This window comes from Nipponia nippon, unplaced genomic scaffold (assembly GCF_047370975.1).
Source record: "Nipponia nippon isolate SJK-2023a ecotype South Korea unplaced genomic scaffold, ASM4737097v1 scaffold_9, whole genome shotgun sequence".
Classification (NCBI taxonomy): Eukaryota; Metazoa; Chordata; class Aves; order Pelecaniformes; family Threskiornithidae; genus Nipponia; species Nipponia nippon.
The window spans coordinates 7,885,886-7,907,521 of NW_028262413.1; the positions used below are offsets into that span (position 1 = coordinate 7,885,886).

A 21,636-nucleotide genomic window follows, 5' to 3' on the forward strand; every position below is an offset into this window, starting at 1 on the left:
GCATCGGCATTGTGGGCAGGCTGTCAGCTCGCCTCTCTATGGTTAACATGCCATGGCCTCAAGATGATGCATTCTTCCTCTTAAATTCAGAACATGTTAATTACAACACAAAGGAAATGAGACAAAACTGAATTGGGCAAAAGCAAATAAAGAAGCCTGCTTATAAAATAATAATGTTGAGCAGAAATGCTGTAGAGCAGAAATTACCCATGTTTACTGTAACAATCTTCCCTGCAAATGTATTGCTAAAAGCACACAGCAGTGACTAGGGGCTACAACCGGCACAAAGAATACGTACCACTCCATACGGCAGGTCCTGTAGGCGCTAATTTTCACTGAACATGAGTAAAATGCCTGACTTTATCTGCATTAACTTTCAAGGAGCAAAGGCCCTTTAGCTGTAAACACTCGGGAGCAACGTGTCTATTAGTGCTCCAAGTGCCACTTGAGCAGGACTGCCAGCCGGCCCTGTGCTTGGGGAAAAGGTTGGCAGGGCACGAGCCCGAGTGTCCAACCCCACTCCTTGTACGACGTGCTCTGTGTAACTCCATCTGCAGCAGCTTCGATCACCCAGTGCCAGCCTGACATGATCCCACCGCAGGGTGGATGGTGGTGCCATCCCCAAGCAACCAAGCATCCTACAGCAAAGGTGAGTTCTGCTTGGCTGTCTTGGCCACCTGGATCATCCCCAAGAAAGGGATCACACCAGAAATTGCAAACTTTTAAGTATAAGTTGATCCACAAAGGTAAAATGGGAGCGAGAGTCAGGAGCTGATGTAAAAGACCAGTAAGACCAACGCTTATAACATCTTAGTTGCATGGCTAGCTATGAGCAGAAGAGCTTTGTGTCTCCAAACAGCATGTATAATAGCCATCGCTCCTGGCAGACTTCTTGTTCCAATACTTACAAACCTAAATATCCACAAAATCCAATGAACAGGCTCTTCTGAGACAAGAAATCAGATTAGAAGCTGCCATGTTTGGACACACAACTGTCTTAGGGAAGTGGAAATGAGCCTTCCTGCTTTGAAAGCTGCCGGCGCGTTGGCAATTGCCCCATATTACTGTTACCAACTGCAAGGCTTGTGAAAAGGTCATGTGTTGGAATAACTCCAGAAGGCACACAAGATTTCTTGACGGGTTCTGCATGTTACGCAGGTGAAACGGGTGTTTCATTAAGCAGCAGGGAGAATACCGAGCCGCTGAAGCACATTACCAAAGGTCACGTGAAGGACTTGCACCATTACAAGGATGGATGCTGACAACTGCCAGCAATGAAGCAAACGACCAGAAGTAAAACCTTAGCTACTGAAATAAAGAAAGATCAAGAGTAGGAAGCCCCTGCTTAGGTGCAGAGGTGTGAGATGGACAACTCTGCTTGTAAATGTAGGTACATCTTTCTGCCCTTTGCTGCTAGTTTTAAAGACAAAGACCCAAACCCAATCAACTTTAAACTTTCTGCCATTTGCACAAACTCATCCCTACGGCTAATTTAACAAATCATTGTAAGAGCCCACATTTCATAAATGCTGTATTTTATCACCTTGGTGTATCGATCAGCCGTCAATCAATAGGGCTCCACGTGACACTGTTGACTCTCCCGACGACAATGAGCTACACGGCATGGCCACACACAGCAACAGCAGACTGGCGTCCTCAAGGTCACCAGGCTACTAACCTGACGAATGTCAGATCAAGTTGCCTTTCTGAATTATTTAGTGAGCATCCTGTGCTGCAGCTTGCCAGAGCAGTGTGCAGCGCAGCTACCTTGGGATGTCACAGATGCTCCAGCCTCCTCTGCCCCGAAACGCTGCCCACGGGGACGAAGGCTGTCCCCTGTACCGTGTGCACCACGAGCCTGTCCGGGATCAGTGGGATGGCAAGTCCCCCCCATCACCAAGCCCATCCTGGCTCACAGCAACAGGCACAATAACAGATTACTTTCCCATCGCTCTTTCTACCCACAGAAATGCAGAATTGGATACTCAGAGTGGTTTTTTTCCCCTCCGTTCCCACGCTCACCCCTGTAATTTGCAGAGAAATCTCCACTTGCCGAGCCAGTGCTCCCATGCCGGTGCCAGGACGGGCTGTGCCCAGCGCGGTCCCTGAGCTGGGGGACAGCCTGAGCTGCGCTCCCTCGGCCACAGGGCAGTGATACGCAGCAGAACGAGAGGCTGGAGAGGGCACGGCTTTGCAAATGCCGGAGGGGAAAGGCAAGGTAATTGCAAAAAGCTGTTACCAGTGAGCAGGGAAGGGAGAAGACTCTACATGGCAGAGTCCGGCCCCACTCCTCCCAGCCAAAAGCCTGGCTCTTCGGGAGACACATAGGGATGTGCCCAAGGTATGGGGAAAGCTCCTTGGAGAACTTGAGTCATGAAATACAGGTCAGGACTTCAAATGAGGTTGAGCTCTCTTTTTTCATCTTTTTTTCATCTTTTTTTTTTTTTTTAGTTTATTCTTATTAAGCAAGGCAGCAGAGCCTCCCCATGCCTCTCAATGCCAGAAGCAGGGGCATCTTATCTCAAAGAAAAATGGAATGGAGGGAGGGGCAGACAGACCAACATCAGATGCAGATCATTAATCCCAAAAACTTGGCCTCCTCTGCTTTTCCTCAGGGCTGCCATTTGTACCTTCACGCGGCTGCTGCACAAGACCACGCGAGACAGACCCTCTCCTCCTGCTGTCGCTGCTGCTGCGTTTGATTCATTTTCGGCAGAGCTGTGGGTAAGGATCCGTGCTGTCGGTCTACGAGGAGGAATTTAGTTTTTAAAACACCATCAAGCCCAGCAGCAGCTGACACAGAAGGAGAGGTACAGCCCATACGCACTGCGGCTGATTTCAGAGACCATTTTCTGTATTTCCTACCAATTTACCCAGTGAGACAGGCCTGACCCTTGCCGGCATCCTCCGGCGCACAGGCAGAGCCGGGCAGCGTCTGTGAGCACACCCTGTGCCATCCACGTCCTCTGGGAGCACCAAACCACACGGAAGCAGGGGTGACACCACGGGAGGACCCAGCATGCTGTGCTGCTGCTCCCCAGCATCGCTGCCCCGCACCCCGTCCCCCCCACCACAAAGCACCCCAAAAGGACCCTCACTCACCAACTGCCCCCACGCTTCCACGCACTGCCAGCTCGCAGACCGGCACCGCACGCTCCGGTGCGACACGTGGAGCATGTCGCAGACGGCATTTCAATCAATCACTGTATCTATTTCTCTTTTTTTTTTTAATCACCTCAACGCAAGAAGCTTTAGGGAGCTTAACAACAATAAGGCTTTTCATAGCCTCCGGCTTTAACTCGGCACTACTATGTTTTTTACTTTTGTATGTTGAAATCAAATTTGTAACCAAATGTGAACAACAATCTGGATGCTCACGTGGTTTTCTCCCCTTTGCTAGCCTGATAGCATTCTCATCTGAAGACTTTTTAATAGTGTCCTTTAATGATGTCTACAAAAGCGTCATTAAAGCACTGTATTGTAATTTAAGCTAAATAAACCCAACACAGTTATTTTTTTAATGACATATTTTTCTTGGGGCCTTTCCATGAACAATAAAGTGTTCATTGAAAATAGGTTACGAAGGAAACGCATAAATCTTCAGCTTATCTGGTGGTACGTTTTCCAAAGATCTAAACCTTTGATCAGCAACAAATTAATTTTCCATTTACACAAAATAGAAGACGTATTTCCAGGATAACCAACGAACCCTGCAAGTCTGCATTAACATGTGCCTTGGCAGCAGCTCAGGACTCCCTCGCTGCCACCCTTCTCGCTGCCTGACGCTGTCAGGGTCGCTGTCACGTTAGATGATTTCTATTTTATTTTTTGGCTTCAAACCTGTCTAATAGGGTGTTTCGGGTCAGTGGTTGTGCCCTGAGGATTTCTTGCCTTTGCTCACCAAGCTCCCCTCTGCACCAGCCATGCACCACCCACCTGTCCCCCACCAAAAGCATCCCCCAGGACCAGGGCATGGGGCTCAACTGTCTCCGTGCTCAGAGGTGAGTCTTGGGCCAGCCCAGAGTTCTGGCCAAGTGACACAAGTCTGGCTTTTACCTCCCTAAACCAGACTGCACATCTTCTCTGGCTGCCGGTGGGATTTTGGCATGCCCCTCACTCTGGCCAGGCACCGTGCGAGCCCCAGCTCCAAGCCAGGAGCTGTCGGCAGGTCCCGGGACTGCACATACCTCCATCTAGGCTCCTCAGAAACCACTGATGGTTTAAACAGCCGTGTGTCTGCTCCCACCCAGGAGAGACATGGCTGCTCATTCTTCCCCGACTAAGAGAATAGACCTATTTACCTCTTGTTCCCAAACTGCGTTAAATGCAGGGTGGTAACTCCAGAACATTTTTGGATCCACCTGATGCTCCCGTGGCACTCATCTGGGAGGAAATCATGCACGTTGGCTGTGAACAGAAATGGGCTTTCATGATGCCTTCGAGGCTACTGAATTTCCCGGTGTATTCACAAACGCAGGGAGATCGGCTGCAGTCAGGAACACGCTTGGGTCCTGACGCTGGGCTACCCACAGCCTCCTAATTGCTCAGTGGGAAGAAAGGTGCCAAAATAGGTTTTTAATTCATATCTGAGAGCACGAAGTAGGCCTGGATGATATAAAACCAGCCAGTGTGAACAGATGGAGTGGCGTGCATTGTTTTGGTCCACCCCAAACTCCACCCATTACAAGACTTCCACAGTCCAGCTAACCTTGATTTTAAATAAAAAAACCCAATAAAATTACGAACAGTGGCATCTCAATTTAGGCATGGGTGCTTCCCCTGCCCCAGCCCTCTTAGGATCACAGCCCCATGCCCTGCCTGGAGCGCACAGAGCGGCTCAACGTGTCGTAGGCTACGTACGGCAAGGTTTGCAGCCTGGCTGTCCCACTGCCTGAAGCTGGATGGAGCTCCAGTGTCCCCAAGACAGCCTAGCACTGTACACAAATGACAAGAGATGTTTGCTATTCTTCCCTTTGTTTTAATTAGTAATAACAATTAGTTATCGTGGCTTGACATTTGTTCATACTTAGGAATAAATTGCTTCCTCGAATGATATGCTGAGATTACAACAGGCTTTCTGTGTTTGTGTTGGTTTCAGTAGCTCATAACAAACCATGAAATTCATTACTCTTGCCACAAGCACCCATGAGATGTGCCAACCAGGGTGTGATTTATACACAGCTCAACTCATGGAAATTAAAAGGTTTTAATGTTGCCTGCAAGAAGTCAAGGGTTTGAAATTTTATACAGCTGAATTACAAAAAAAAAAAAATCCTGGACGCAGGCTGCTGCATTGTTTTATCTGCCTAAGGAGCCTGAACATTACAGTCAGGGTAAAAATAATTCACTAAATATTAATTAATTTAAGTGTATAATTTGAACAGCCTTTTTAGTGATAAGCCTTCTGGCCTGCAAGTTACTTCAGTCTCATCTTTTTTTAACTGCTTGGAAGCTATATAAAGGAAGATACTTAACAGTTAAAACTTCTCTGCTGCAATATAATTCGACAAAACATTCCCACTGAAAGAAATCACTGGAAAACAGCCTGTGCCTCACCATCTTTAATGGGAAAGGGCTGTCAGTCATACCCCAGTCCCATTTCTCCATGCCGTGTCAAGCCTCGTACATCAAACCCAATATACAAATCGCCAGCCCCATCAAGATCATTAGAGCCGCTCAGCCCGTCAGGGAAAGGTCAGCGCGTCGCCGGCTGACGGCTGCCTGCTCCAAACGCAGCATCAATCACAGCCCTCATCAAAGCCAGCTGTGGCAGCAAGAGTGCACAGCTGGAAACCCGCATCCTTTCCTCGTATAACCTGTCATCCTCTAAACCCACGTCCCTTATTGTAAAACATGGCCATGCTTTTATCTTATCGCGATCTACAGGGAAATGCAACTAAACTGGCTGCCATACGAACAGGGGGGATCAGGACCCACAGGGAGGGATTAAGACTGTATCGGGAGAGGGTCGGCCAGAAGCTTGGCCCCTGACTCCAGCGCTGGCTCCCTCCTCTGCAGGGTCCCAACCTGTCCCCACCCTCCTGGATGGGTCCTGCGCAGGTGGTGTCCCCGGAGCATCCCTCCTCCCGGCCCCGCGCAACCGGTAACAGTCTCTAGCGAAGGGTCAAAGCCACCCTGCAAGGAGATGCTGGTTGCTGCCATCGTAGCCACACTGAGGCATGGCTTGCAGATGTCCCCAGACAGGGGACTTCAGGGGTGCCCTGCACTCGCAGAGACAGCAACATCACCATTCCGGGCTGCTGCTGCCCTCCACCAGCCTGAGCCTCAGGCACGGTGCTCGCAGCTTGTCCAAGCCCCGGAGGACATCCTGCCCACAGCTCAAGCATCAGGAAGGGTGGGGAAACCCAATCACTCGTGTTTAAGAGGGGGACACCAGCATTATCAAATGCTATTGCTCCTGTCAGCCACTGCTCGTTAAACATGCTGAAAACCACAGGCCATTTTTTCCTCTTTTTTCCCTACTACACTGTGCTGCACGCAGCATTATCTTCAAAGGGCAAAGCAAGCATGTTTGCTAAACATGAGCAGACTAAATACATCAGCCTTTTAGAAGCAATTATTGCTGCTAGAGATTTAGCGAGCCTCATTGTTTCGTGGTTCAGAAAGCATTTTGCTGGCTGCTTTGGAGTGGGCTGTTCCTTCAAAGCGAGTGCCCTGTGACAACAAGTAACCCCTCCCCAGTGAAATAAAAACCAGGTGGGCATCCAAAGGAGTGGTGCTTTCTTTTTGCTGAGCATTTAACTTACAGCGTCTCCTTGCAAAAAAAGAACAGCAATTTGGGGGTCCGCTCAGCTGCTGCCAGCGGTTGTACTGAAGGCAGGGTTGGCCAGGCTCCCGTGGCAGAGGAGCGAGGACATTTCTGGAAAACAGTGGATGTTCTTTCAGTAGAGCTGAGAACTTTCCTGCGGTGTGCCCGGACTGGAGGGAATTGCCCTGACCAGAATTGGTACTGGTTGTACTGGTACAGGGCAGAAAACAAAATGTGGAGGAAAACGGCCATGAAGTAAGTGCTGGACATCGTCTTCTTCCCTCCATCCCAAACAGGTTGGGATGCTCCAGACTAGAGTGCCTCACCTGGCTGAGACCCTTGGAAATGTGGAGTTGCAGAGCCTGGCAACATCTCACATTTCTGTGGCCTTGCTTCAGGGCAAACAGCTCAATCCCAAAAATTCTTCTTCTGTGCAAACTGCGATCATTCCCTTGTATCAGTGCGGGAAAGCAGAGGGGGAGCGCAGTCAGGCTCCCTGCGGTACAAAGCCCTTCAAACACGTACCTCAAAAAGATGAGCAACAATGGATGGCCAAACAGACAGATGGGGGAAGGAGAAGGGAAGCTCACGATACCGGCGAGACTATTATAATTAGTGTAATAAGCAGCAATCACAGCTCAACAGCTGCCTTCCCCTCCCTGAGCGGCTGCTACACGCACCGGCACAAACCCATGGCCAAGAAGGATTTTGCCGCTTGCTGTGCTTTGAACAGCTCTGCTTTGAAAAAAGTTTTGACTTTGGTAAACTTTTCATTCCACATAAGACGCAGAGGAGAGCACTTTCCTGCTTTCCCAGCCTCTCCACCTTCACCTGAGCAAGCAGCACCCTGTGCTTACAGAAGGGTGATGAAACTGGGTTTAGTTTTGATCTCAACTACGATTTCGCATGTGGCTTAGAACAAAACCTCATCACCTTTAAGTTGAGGCAAACCTGCCATTCTCAACTTTCTGAAGTCCCTGGAGCATCAGAGATGAACCATTCTACAGCAAACGTCAAAACATGACAAAAATCATTTACCATGGGTATATATTCACCCTCCTCTGATGGGCATGTGTCCAACATCCTTCTCTGAAGCATCTCTAAAGATAAATTCCTTTGAAACACACTTGTCCCCATGCACTCCAGGGTTGTAGAAAGTTGGCAGTGAGCATATAGAACAGAAAAATTGCTCTAGAGCTCACCAAAATCCAAAGCAGCCGTGCTTTAAAAGAGGGGACTTCTTGATAGAATATTTTAAAGGACTGGAAAGCAGATACAGTGATGTAACTGGAGTGCAGCGATTTTTTTATACCAATTGTTAATTGGTTTGGAAACATTTGGAGTAGTTATGGTGTAGATGCTCATTTGAAATCAGTTGTGGATTTAGGTGAAAACACCGCTTGCCAGCAGCTCACCAGCGGGGCCCGTGCCACCTGCACAGGATCCAGGCACCAGGAACATCACCGTGCTGCGGTGCCACCCTGCGCTGCTCCTGGTTGTGGCCACAGCTCAGAACAGCCAACGTCAGATGCGCTTGCTGCTCGACTTCTGATTTGTGCCACGTGCTATGAAATTCGAGTGAGCCTTCTCCAAATTTTGAGGAGCCGAGGACTAAGGTCTCCGAAACACCCTCTTGTACCTCGCATGACCGCTTGCTGCTGCTTTTCTCATTTGGGGGAGCCCACTGCAAGGGAAAAGAGTGACTCGCTTTATCCGCATTGCTCCACCACCCTCACCCCTAACCACCAGTTTTAGGAGTTGGATCATCATCCACAGCCAGTGCAGGGGTTGCAAAGTCACTTACGTGACAGGCTCTGGGCCCGAAATTGCAAAATATGCTGTGGCTTAGACCCAATCTAATTCTGAATCGTTTCTGGTGCTTGTGCTTCAGGAGGGATTGCTCTTCTCGATTCCCTTCTGCTACCCCTTGGTCTAACAGGGCTGGTCAAGGGAAGGAGTCAGATGCTCAGGATATCTGGGTATTTTGGCAGTAGTTAAGGATTCAGCTCCCACTCATTTTTAATGGGTGTTAGACACTAAGTGTCTAATGTGAAAATGTCTGGAGGTGTGAGTTCAAAGCTGTTCATGCAAGAGACCGTTTCCTACAGTGCTTAAGAAAATGAGAGCATGGATACAACAACTAACAACAAGCTTAAAAAGCAGAAATGTTTACACTGAGGAAATTTAACCCGTCGGTGAAAGAAGCCCCAGCCAGGCTGGGCAGGAGAGCTCAGGAGTAACCGCAAACAAGCAGTGATCTGCTGGAACCAGGATGTCAACAAACACCGCACCAAAGGGTTAAAAAACATGACGTGTGAAGCCAGAACAAAGGTTTCTTTAATTTCCCAGTGCAAACAAACACATTTGTACTTCCCTGACAAGGGGCACGTCAAAGCAACAAGAGGAGCAAGAGCCGTTGGCTGTGACTCTGATCCCCCCCAGCTCCCCGGCTGGGACCCCGCTCGCTGTGGGGACCACCAGCCCCAGCAGCTCCCGTGCCTTCCCCATCAGCACACCGACCAGTTACGCAGCCGAAAGGTAAGCAGCGAGTTAATCAAAGCTGTCTATGTGGGGTGCTACAAGGCATCTCTTTATCCAAAGTGACAAAACATGACACACCAGAGGCTGAGGCCTCCGTGCCGCGCGCCTGGCACGAGCCACGCGACTCTCGTGACTGTCACCGGGAGCGGCAGGGCTCCTTTCTCATGCGTGAAAAAGGTAGAGCATGGGTGCAGCCCAGCCTTTCACTTGCTGCTCTGCTGTAAGGCACCAGTGGAAATTAATGGGGCTTTCAAGTACATGAATGGATTGCAGAGACATCCGCAGTGAGTCTATTAGCTAATTAGTCAAGATTAGCATTCATTTTATCCAACAGGCGTTCAGGTAAAGGAGGTAGTTCTCTTATATCTGTATATGTCCCTTTTACACTTGTTAAAAAGTAAGACAAATCCCTCTCCCAGCGACAGTAATACCACGGTGAACTCCCTCTCCCCCAGGGGAGGTGCCCGCGGGCACAGCCTGAGCCGGGCACGTCGCTTGCTGTGGCTAATGGCATGGGACAGGGCCAGCATCACGGACACAAACCTTCAGCTCCAAAGCCCAAATCTGACAGACCTGTGCAACCAGTACAGCCTTTGGCATGAGCCCCGGGGCCAGTCTCAGGCTCATGCTACTGATCTAGAACAAGGCATCTTAAAATCTGACACAAGACCCTGTCTCACCTCAAAGGAATATTTAATCCAGCAGCTAATGCTTCAGACCTTCCCCTTACAGATATGGGAAGTCTAATATCCTTTGCTGTGATCCTCTATCTGAGGATGCAACGGACAGCAACTAAACATATTTCAACCATTTAAGTAGCTTCACTTAACAGATGTAGGAAACGCATTAGATTTATAGCACCAGAGTAATTTGATACCTTCTACACTGCTAACGAAGCAAGCATTAATACCATTTTATCGTCAGTTCTAATCTTCCTGGCATCATTTCACACCCACGGATAGCTCGCTCCGTAAGTCGGTACCTACAGCGCATGTTGGACAAGGCCCCCAGCCACAGCTGATTGATTTCCAGCGCCCCGAGAACTCAATCTCTGCTAATCCCAGCCCTTTAAAGCAACTCAGACTTGAGCAATCTAAAAAGGAGACACATGAAGTCACTTAGGCTTATCTCTCTAATTGCCTGCCCGCCAATCAGGGGTTCGGTGTCAGCCACTTGCACTCACGTAAGACGTGGCAGACAGAAAAATGAGACCTAAAACATTTACCGTGAGCATTTTCAAAACTGTAAGTGAAACTATTGAAATCCTGCTTACTACTGCAACTCCAAATGCTATGCCAGCGACGAGGAATACATCGGGGTAACAAAGCAAGCGTTCATGCCTTTCCTCTGCTGCGGCTCTTTCTAGGTCTATGGCTGCGTAAGACAGACTCCAATTCTCTCGACAGCTTTCCTGCACTGCCCAGTGCCAACACACTGAAAATGTTAATGAATACCGTCCCATAAATATTTAATGCACATTTTCCTGCGAGTCCTGCTGTGATTAAATAGCCACCTCATTACCCAGGCCCATCTTTCTTTCATTTTTTTTGTCTTTGCACAAAACACCAAGAGTTGGAACTATACCCATGCGATCGAGCTGCTGGAAACATCACTGCATAAACCAACACCAACAGGGCAAAATCCAAACACAAACTTCCAAGGAATGTAAAGAGAAATCTAACCCTGTCAGAGCACATACTTCATCTCAGCTACCTCCTCCCAGGATCTGCAGAGAAAGAAAAGCAGAAGGGACAAGCCAGCAATATACTTTCTTTTTGAGTGCGGTTATTTGTCTGGTTTTATTGTCTTTTTGCATTGTATTTGGAGGTCCTGGCCACAGTGGGGTCCACTGCACATACCGTCCGGATACGGGCATCCCTGGGTACCACCCCGGGGCTGGCTCTGCTCTGACACCAAACCCCGAAGAGCTGCAACAGGAGCTCTGGTGCTCTCCCCCAATCTGAAACTTGGAGGATGTCCATGACTTGTCCGAGGTTACACAAGCAGTCCAGGACAGACGTGGAAAGGAACATGGATCACCCAGAGGCGTCACCATCGCTGCTCTGGCATTGCAACATCTGTGACGCTCATCCGTGGTGTCCAAAGCACAGCTGGCCACAAGATCCACCACGCTTGCATTTGCAATGTCATGACAACCATTTAGGGATTGTGATCTAAAAATACTAGGATATTGTTTTCTGGGCCATTAGAATTGATATATTCAAGTCCTTCGCACCAAGCCTCAGCTATTTTGCAAACCAAACTGAAAGCTGCAATTCTCCTGGGATCACCCGAGACCACGAGAGTAACGCCGAGTGCCCAGAGCCAGCCAACGCAGGCAGCAGGGCTGGCAGCACCGGGTATGGGGTTTGTGCCGCTGCCAAACACGGCACATGGGATTTCGAGCACTGCCATCCAAGCACGTCCCGGCCGGAGCGAGTGTCGGGGCTGGAGACACATTCATGCCGCTCCCCGGGGCTCTGCATCGCAGGGCGATGCTCTGGCTTTCACATGGGCCACGGGAAAGGTTTCTTCTGAGAGAGGGAAGATGTACAGTCCAAATTCTCACCAAACTGCTAAAAATATAAAAGACTCAAAGGAATAAAGCTCATGTATGTCAGAACTCTTGGTAATTCCTCCCAAATACATAATTTTTTGGCACAGATGCTAACATGTAACTGGAGGGCAAGCATTTATTCCTGTTTTAGCTGGGAGAGTCCCAACTTCTGTCTCTCCAATTTATATATGGAAGCAGGCTCATTACGCAATACGTGTTTCAGCGAGTTCTGCATCAGGGAGGGTGTGAAGCTAAGGCTAACGAGGGGAATATCATTAAGAGTAATACACAGTACAAACACATGAACAAATAGGCTTGTCTGAAGCACAGGCTGCTGCTGCTGCATGTATCACAAGCAGTCTCCAAAGTGAAAAATTGGAGTCTCTCTACTCTTGAGATATGGGAGAGAGGGCTACAAACGGTGGTGCGTGGGCAATACTGGTGAAGAACTGGTGCCAACTGGTGAGGTTGCTTTTGTAGTGCTGTGCAGAGACGCTGGGTGGGCAATGCAGTGCCGTGCTTGCATTAATGCACGGGAAACATAAAGGCCACTGGAGATTAAAAGATGTATTTTCTCCTCCAGAACTGGCCCTGAGACACCACCCCATCCCCGTCCGGGTTAATACACACAAACAGAGCATTCAGAAGACCACTTCAACATATTTTGTTTGTCTGCATAACACTGATGCCAGGAATAAATGTACATCTATACTGTCACATTTAAAATTTGCTGCACCCAGGAGAGCCAGCCCCCGGGAAGCACCAATGCCCAGCTCTTGGTGTCACATCCGCAAACACTGGCACTATTTCCATGGCCAGCCTGAAAACGGCTGGTTGGATTTATAGGTCACCACCACGAATAAAGCGATGGTGCCATTTTGCTCAGCCTCTGGAAGCAGCTCGCTTCCAGCCCCCCTGAGGCATCTCTGCTGGGGAAGGACCCGGTGGTGGCGGGCAGGATGCTCCAGCATCGCTGGCGTGGTCCCCTCATCACCATGCCAACACCGTGATCACCCCACAGACCCCTGATGTGGCAGCACCGGGGAAGCCAGCTCATCTAAGCTCCCTTATTGACCTAAGATGACAGCTGCCTTTTGGAGAGGAAAGAAACCTTTTAAAAGGGAAAAAACAGGAGCTTTTTTTTTTCCCCTCCTCGGGGTGAACAAATAGACTCATTTAAGGCGTAACTAGATCAAGTAGCTAATTAAGGAAATAACCGATAACTTAATCAAGAACATTAGAGGAATCAGCATGTTGCTGCCATTATTTAAATGGTAGCAGAGCAAAAACATGTTCATGCAACTGGAGCTTTCAAAACCTCGGGGCGGCCTGATCCACACGCAGGGAGGCTCCCATGTCACTCCATTGCTGGTGCCAAAGCCACTGAGGAAAATTCTCAAATCTCCTGGTAATTTCCCGCAAACAGAACATTTAATCATTCCCCAGCTGCCACCGTAAAAATCCCAAGTGAATGATTCGCACGTTGGGAGAAATTTGCTGTGAGCAGCAGCACGGTATTGTGCCCGGGGATGCAGCCCCTGCCCATTCTCGGCGGGGCAGGGGGAACAACCCCTTCGCAGAAATAAAGTAAAATACATTGTGCCATACGCATTTTGCTTTTGGCAACTTGTGCTAACTTTGCTCCTCAGCCGGCTGCTCCCAAGACAGGCTCTGTGATTTCTCTACCCCCCCCAAGGGGTGTTTGCACACCAGCACCATGTCTCTCTCTCTCTAATTACTCCACCAGTTGCACAGATAAAACATCTGCTAGAAGAGAGAAGGAATCCTAAAGCACACAAATAATTTGCAGTACCTAAACAAAGGCAAACAGAGGATGCTGTTAAACACCCCCACCAGGCAAACAGCCCCAGGACCTCTGCCCAGAGCCAGCGTCCCACAGGCTGCGCGCTCCTCTGCCTTCTCCAGCAGGAATGAATCCTTGTTTCCAACCAAACACAGCCTCCTATCTGCTTAATTCCTAAAGTATCCGAAAGCAATTGAATTCCACAAGTTTGATTAACTACTTAAAAGTCTTTGTTTCACTTAAAAGAAGCCTTTGTTTTGCCTCAAAGAAAATTGGACATTTTCTCCTGAATTCATGTGAACAAAGACAAAAAAAATCCAACATCCCAAAGTTAAAAATAACCCTTTACCCTGTATTAAACACAGCTGCCGAAGGTTCAAAATTGGCATTTTGTCATTCCGCACAAATCCTTGCAACAGCTGAGAAGACACACAGCACGTTTGGAAACCCAGAGCTAACATAAGCCTCCCGCAGGGTTTTACTCTCCGGGGTTTTTTCAACAGAATAAAAAAGCAGGAGCGCCTCAGGGACTGGCAAGAGAAGTCACGTTTGCATCAAGGAAAAGTTTTACTGTGTCCGCTGGGTCAGATATTAGCAGGGAATACAGCACATCCCTGCTCCGGGGGGTGGCGGGGCCATGCCTGGCTCCCGGCAGCCCCTGCCTGCTCCGGCGCTTGCAAAGGCAGGCAGGAATCAGAGCTGAAACAGAAAATCATTTCCCAACGCAAACATTTGTACAGCATTAAAGCGGCTTATACTTTCATAGGCTACAAATCGGGCGCAATTACTTACCTAGGCTAAACAGGCGTTCACTTCACACGCTAGAAAACCCCCCTGTAATGGGTAAGGACAGAAGGAAGGATGGGAAGAAGGATGGGCAGCGGCGAGGCGAGCGCCTTCGGTGCCGAGGACTGTGGCGCATCCTCCGGCGGCGGCAGCGGTGGCTGGGCCAGGAGGCTGCCTGCGTGCCGGCAAGCGGCTGCGGTCATTTGGGGAAGGAAGGCTCCCCGGCTGCTGCCCCAGCTGGCGGAGTGACGCCCACCGCAGTTTTAGCTTATTGGTGAAAATCGTAAACCCTAATCCAATCCTGTCCCTTTATCCAAATTTAGCTCTCCACGGAGCCAACATCCCTTCCAGTTTTGACTAGCGGTATGAAAGCAAAGTTACCTTGCCAATATATAAGTCACATAAAGAGAAGCAATAAAAAAACTCCACGCTCAATTTGCTTCACCTCTTTCTCCCAATAGAGTTTATCTACCTACTTCGAGGGGACCACAGCCTTGCGAGCGCACAGAAGAAAGCCGGCAACTCCCAGCATGTATCACCGGATCAAAAGTCAATAAGGTAAATATCAGGATGCCAATAAAACCAGTATTTATCAGAATGCCCAACCGACCACTGACACATCTGGGTTAGGACTGTGTCACATACGGAGGAGGTTTATAGAAACGGTTAGCACATGGTTCCTGAAGTTATACCGCGTTTCATAAAGGTAACTACTGAATCATAAAGTGCTGCTGGCAAACAGCCTGGCCGGCCGACACATATGGTTTTCCTTTTTTTGCAGCCTGGCGCAGACATCAGCCGTAGAGACACGTCTTTCTCCGCCGCACACAAATCTAGATGCTTGACCACGGCATTTGCTTCTGATGCTGGGGCTAAGGTGAGGGCTATTGGCAGCAGCTTGGAAACCACAGAGCTATGCCACGGGCAGCTTCCTACTGCAGGCAGCGACCTAGAAACCCTGCCTTCATTTGCAAACAACGGATGGCCGGGGATAAAAGCCTCTCGTGCAACTGCACATTTCTGCACTCCGTTACAGATGTGCAACCCTGGAGCAGCTCCAGAACGTGGGCCAGCGTTTGGGTGAGCTTTGAATGTGCACACACAGCTACCTCTGAGTGAGGGGGCTGGAGCGAGTGGTATGTGCTCCAGGTGTCCCGGCGGACAGGCAGCAGGATCCAGATGTGGGCAAGCTGCTCTGGCCTTCGCAGAGGATCGCGATTCAATGAGGTCTATTCACAGAGGAGCAAGCGGGGCTTCCAGGAACACAGAGGAAGCGTTTCCGAGGGGTATTCCCATTGAAAGTCTAATAAATCCCTTTGCATTTTAACCCCCCTGCCATTGCAAGCTTTAAATATAGAAATAATCAAAACATAAATTAAAAGAAGAATTTGAACTTGGCAGTGTTGATCTAAGAACCATCCTGCCCCGGAGCGGGGCTTAAAGTGCCGGGGCAGCCTTGCGGCGGGCTGAGCCTGGCTTTCTGGGAACAAAAGCAGCTTACAAACCAGGTTCGCCACGTGAGAGCCTAATTAGAGACTGAAGCCCACACAGCAAACAGACAGACTACAGAGGAAATTGGAGTCTAATTTACATGGAGAACGATTACTTACTGCAACCAATTAGTGTCAAGCTGACTGACAGACTACCCAAAATACGTTCTCCCCACCCTCCCCTGCAAGTCTGAGCTTTCCTTGCTGCTTTATATTCCTGGGGTTGTTCAGTAGGCGAGCAGTAGAACCTCACCACTAGACACTGGATGGCAAATGGAGACCTCTTGAGCTCCCCATAACAAACACAGAGTTAGAGCCACCCACGTGCCACCCGGCGTGAGCCTCAGCCAAGCCAGAGATAGCAACAGCGGAGAGCAGCGTGATGTACTTTCTTTCCTGGTCTTAAATCCATAAATGGCATCTTGAGGGTCCCATCAAGAAGTTCACCATTTAAGAGAGGTGTTCCCCCTTTCTTGGGCATGCATTCTGCATTGGGGCTTTCACCCTCTGGTTTGCAATCAGGTAGGAGACCCTCAGGTAAGGGTTGTGTCCATCTAGCAATAGCCTTTGCAAAGCGCTGAGGCTGCACGTTTTGGGTCCCGACCCACGTTGCTGGCCTCCTCCGCTGAAGGAAAGCACCATCCCACAGCATCGCTGCAGCCTGAGGGCAGCGTTGCCAGCCGGGACACCCAGCTCCAGGTACCTGCTCCGCTGTCTCGCAAAACAACCCCTTCTCTGCAGACCAGTCCCCCTCTTCCAGCCATGCTGTTCCCCGCGCGCTTGCAGGACCATCGCCACCCCTGTGCTCAATGGGGAAATGGGGAATCCCACCACTGCCGGAGGGAGACGATGTGGACAGAAAAACTCCTCCTTGGCTGGCACGGCATGGGGGTGCCCGTGGTCCCACCAGTGCCTGTGCTGGGAAGGACATCACCTTCACTCAGGGCTTCCATCTCCAGCCACCCTGGAAGAGGACAACTTCACTGCATTTCCTAAAGTACAAACCGGTTGCTAACTCTGCAGGAAACCTGCCCCTCCTCCATATCCGATCAGTCCCAAAACTGGTAAACAGACTTCAAAAACTCCTGAAGTGCACACATGGAACCGACCAAATGCCATTTATCTTCCTTTTGCTGTTAAAGAAGAAATGACTCATTTTATCATCATTCTCCCCTTACTAGCAACATGCTCTGTGTTAACAGGGCTGTCTAATTGCTGTCCTTTGCTCCAAACCCCGGGCTGCACATGCATTTTGAATGCACAAATAACAACAGCATTTCAGTGCAACCGGCTGTGCTGTTCGTCATAAACTTCTAAGGACAGACTCTCTCAGCAGCCTCTCTGACTGCTCTTCAGAGAGCTCTCCTGTATGCATATTCAGGCACGCAGGGACCACATTTTGGATATTTAAGACCAGGCAATCAGCCCTTCCTTTGAGAAGCACCAATAAAAAGCATATTTAAGGACTTTATGGGTCTTCTGTACGGATGAGATAAGCTATTCTTTTAATCTCTGCAGGCTACACGGATATATGGCATTTTAAAGGAAACTTATCCTATAAAGAAAACTCGGAGGAAATGCTTTGTGAAGTATCTAGTAGCTGTTTGGTAATATCTGGAGACAGCTAGGACCTCAGGTGGTGTAAAGCATCAGCAGGGATCCTTTGATTTCAGTTCACTTCAAGTCAATGGTGCTAAACCAATTTACACCACAGGAGCACCATCAAGAGAGGTAATGCAGGGCCATCTCACCTGGGTCTCCTTCGGGTACAGCCACCACAAAGGCTGCAAATCCTGGTGGTCCTGGTTTCCCTCTGCTCCCCCCCGCATCCCTCCCCAGTTAAATTAAAAGTCCCCATTAATTACCAAGTGGATGCAACGAAAATGCACGTGTGCTCACGCTCCTCAGAATTAGCCTGTTAATCTGCTGTTTGTGCTCCTGGAGTTTATCTCCTCCACACCCCCCTCCTCCCCCAGGAACTGACTCCCTGCCACTTTATCTGCAGCTCTAAGGACAACACACACTGCTTCGTTTTTAAATTCCCCTCCAGTGCTACGCCCTGATTCAGCTCTTCAGAGAGGGGCCTCCGCTGGCTCTAATTCCCATTAATTCCTCTTATGATTAACAGGTCAGCTCACGCCACCCTGATGATAGTGGGCTTCGGCAGTGCAACTCTATCAAAATTATCTGTGCATAAAAGACGATCAGCATAGGAGCAAATGCCTCACTGAGACTTTTATCAGCTGCGCACTTGCTGCTCGCTTTTGTGCTGCTAACGACTTTATAGAGAGCAGGGAAGGCTTCAGCCTCATCGCTCTGCCCTGCGGTGTCTCCAGGCAGATGAACCTCTCCTCTGCGGTGGGCGAGATGCTGATTATAAAGCCGTGGAGGCAATCGCTCCTGGAGGGGGGTAAGGGCAGGCAGGAGCACGGGGAAATTAGAGAAACCTTCTTCTGAGTGCATCCCATTAGTGCTCGTGGCAATTACGAGTGCTGATCAAGTAGGTGGGCTTTCCAGAGCCCCCTCTGAAATCACTGGACCGGGAGGGAAGGTGAGAAAAAGGAGAAAAACAGAGAAAAAGCAAAATAACCTTCAACAACGGCAGCAGATATCACCCTGCCTGCCTGGGACAGGGCATGGAGGAACAGCCTCCTCCCCGCGGGCATCCCTGTGCCGGTGGTCACTCAGGGGAGACCCACAGAGATAAAAGGCAGTAAGACCAGTTGTAAAATACTTGTAAAACTGCTAATGGTCTCAGGCCCTTTGAAGCCATCTTGAGTGCTGCTAAATCACTTCTTTTATTTGCTTTCTGGTGGGATTTGCTTAGGTTTGAGCTCACCATGTTTACACTGCTATGCTGCACACCCTGGTGTGCAGGTCAAAGCCGGCGTGGACCCGTGAGCCGACCCACGCCGCAGTGATCACTGCCAAGCTCTACAGACCAACTTTCCCCTTGTCTTTCCAGTTTCTTCACTAGTTCCATGGGAAGAAAAGAAGAAACCAACTTAACAACATCCTCCTTTCAATATGCACTAACGGGAGCTATTGTCATAATAAAAACCAGAAGGAAAGGCAAGAACTTTATTTGCAAGCACCGTGCAGCCTTGCAGTCCTGACCCTGAAACTCCTGACAAGGTGACACGTTATTAAGAAATATCCATATTAATCCCAACTGTAAAGCGCTATGTTCAGCCAATTAAACCGCCTGAGCAGCTGAGCGCTCCCGGAGACCTTTGTACTCTCTCTTTTTTTTTTTTTTTAAATGCCCTCTTAGGGAAAGGAATGGCTTCTGCAGAGATGAACCGCCCAGCTCCTTCCAGCCTCACCGTGTGTGTGTGTATAAAACGTTCTTGGCTGCTTTCAAACACTGCACATTAATCTGCACAATGGAGCCTGTCTCCTTCAGCGTTCGGATGATTTCTCTTCGAGGCGGGTAAGACAGAGCTGTTCCACTTGGCATCACACCCCCTCCCTGCCCCCTTCCAAGCCTTTTTTTTTTTTTTTTTTTTTTTTTTTTGGTATTACCAGAATAGTTCACTAGCCATCACCCCAGGCATGTGTGAACCTGGAGAAGGATATACTGCTGTAGGAGCCCACAGATACATGAGACAACCAGGATGCTCAGAAACAGAACGGGAAGGTTACAATTTTAATGCATCAAATTATGAGAAACACCACCACTCCCTTCCTGCGGCTTAGGACACATCACTTATTTCTCCCTCAGCCATTTCTTTGCCTGTGGCTGAACCTGGAGTGACAGAAACCGTTTTTTGAATTAAGGGCTGCTGGAAATGAAACCCCAGAGAGGTCTATGGGTAGCGATTACTGGAATTTGTTCCCGAGCAATGTGAGCCCCACCGTCCCACCTCGACGAGCCCTGCGCACCAGTAAATCAGAGCATCCGCACCACGCAAAGGGCTTTCCAGTACAAAACCAGGCATTTTTATCAACACCATGCTCAGGGCTTGGATTTTCATGCCTGTCTGCCCAAAATTTACGTGAGTGAGGATCCCTGTTGTGCAGGCTACTGCCAGCCAGGCACCTCGCTGGCTGCTTTGCACGTGCGACCACTGCAGTGGCTGCAGCACGCTCGAAACTACCCACGTGCCACCGAGGCCCAGATTGGTGAATCATGACATTTCTTCAAGTCTTCATTAAATATTAAAATATTCTGTAGTTACAGTCAACAGGCTTTCCCACAGTGGAAACTTCAGCTGCAGCTTTGTCCGCTGGGAAGCGTAACCTCGGCTGCGCCCTGTGCAGAGGAGGGATGCTCATCGCTGGACCAAGTGGTTCCTTGCCACGAGTTATGGCGGACATTTCCCTTCTTCACCCTGCTCTCATCACCTCAGGTATTGCACTCCACAGAAATGCCCAGAGCCTGAGGAATGGAGCAGGAGCAGAGCAGAGAGGGACCGCAGACCTCCTCCACGCCTGGTACCAGCAACTGCTTAATGACACCTGGGTTCACCATGAAAGGGATGAGCACCTCTCGCCCTGGATGGGGCTTCTCGGGAGGGCGGATGGATGGGAAGGATAAAAGCTGTCTAAGGCTGTACGAGCACCCTAAACCCTGCCACTCACTGGAAACCCAGTGGTTTCAGGCATCTGCAGCACATGTCATGTTTTGGAAGCTGCAATGGGAACGCTGTGCGCTTTCCCTTATTTCCAAGCATTCCTAAATCCCCGTCTCCTGGCATTTCTACAATTAAACACACAGTTCTCAACACTGAAGCCCCATAAAAATCCATACGTGGACTGCCACTGCAAACCAGCCGATACCCGCCAGTAGCTGCAATCTTGGTGCCATCAGATCCGCACAATAAATGAGTCCATTTTACTGGGGCTGGGTTTTTCTACAACTAAAATGGAAACAAAAAATTGGCTTGTGAACATGAACGATGCCTGCGATAGTTTTTTGCTGCACTTGATTAGATACAGCACACAACAAACCCATTTTTTCCTCCTTGAACGATAAACTCGATAGTCTAAAATTAAGCCCAGCAGGGTAAGTAAGATCCTGTATAGATTTCAAAAGATATCACGATTTTTTTGGAAAGCCTGACTGCACTGTATACACACTTTGCAAAATTGCTCAAGTACCTCTGGCACCAAATATAAACACAGGGAAAGTTAAAAATCATTTTAGTGCGCAACTGTGGATGTGAATGTACTGTAAAAAGAAAACGGGAAGAAAAAGCCCAATGGAAGAAGTACACGAACCTGAACCACATGCTCCCCAATCAAAGGGTATTTGTAGATACCAGAATTACCATTTCTCTTCAAGACAGCTGATCCTTTTCATGAAAATATAAGAAGCCCTAGAGAAATTCTGGTTGATCGTTATTAAATGGACAGGCCTCATGCATTTTTTTTTCCAGGAAAATGACTGAAGCTTGGCTTTAGTGTAATCCTGAAGATTATTTACATCTTCTGCAGTTTTTTCCACTGCTGCTGAATAATCAGGGGTCCTTAGAAAACCATTTCCAGAGAAACATAAATCCTTTTTTCCCCCCTCCTTTCCTCTGTCTTTTACCTGTTTTTATACATTCTTCCTTGCAGTACAGGAGTGGTAAGGAGGCTAAAAATACTCAAGGCAAGCAGGCACGAGAGAAACCCCCGAGGAGCAGCTGGGAAGGGTCAGTGTTCCCCCGCCGCAGCACTGCCCGCTCGGCAGCGAGGCTGCTGG

The 21,636-nt window shown here is 49.1% G+C and overlaps 1 protein-coding gene across 3 annotated transcripts in view; it reads right to left on the bottom strand.

The window, feature by feature from the left end:
* PRICKLE2 (prickle planar cell polarity protein 2) overlaps positions 1 to 21,636 on the bottom strand; it is a 121,313-nt gene that overhangs the window by 48,259 nt on the left and 51,418 nt on the right. The window contains exon 1 of one of the 3 annotated variants that reach the window (XM_087745056.1): positions 14,464 to 14,531. The exons of the other annotated variants lie outside the window; for them this stretch is intronic. The gene's annotated coding sequence lies outside the window, so the exon portion shown is untranslated. Of the gene's footprint in view, positions 1 to 14,463; positions 14,532 to 21,636 lie in introns of those variants that run through there. 3 annotated transcript variants of the gene reach the window in all.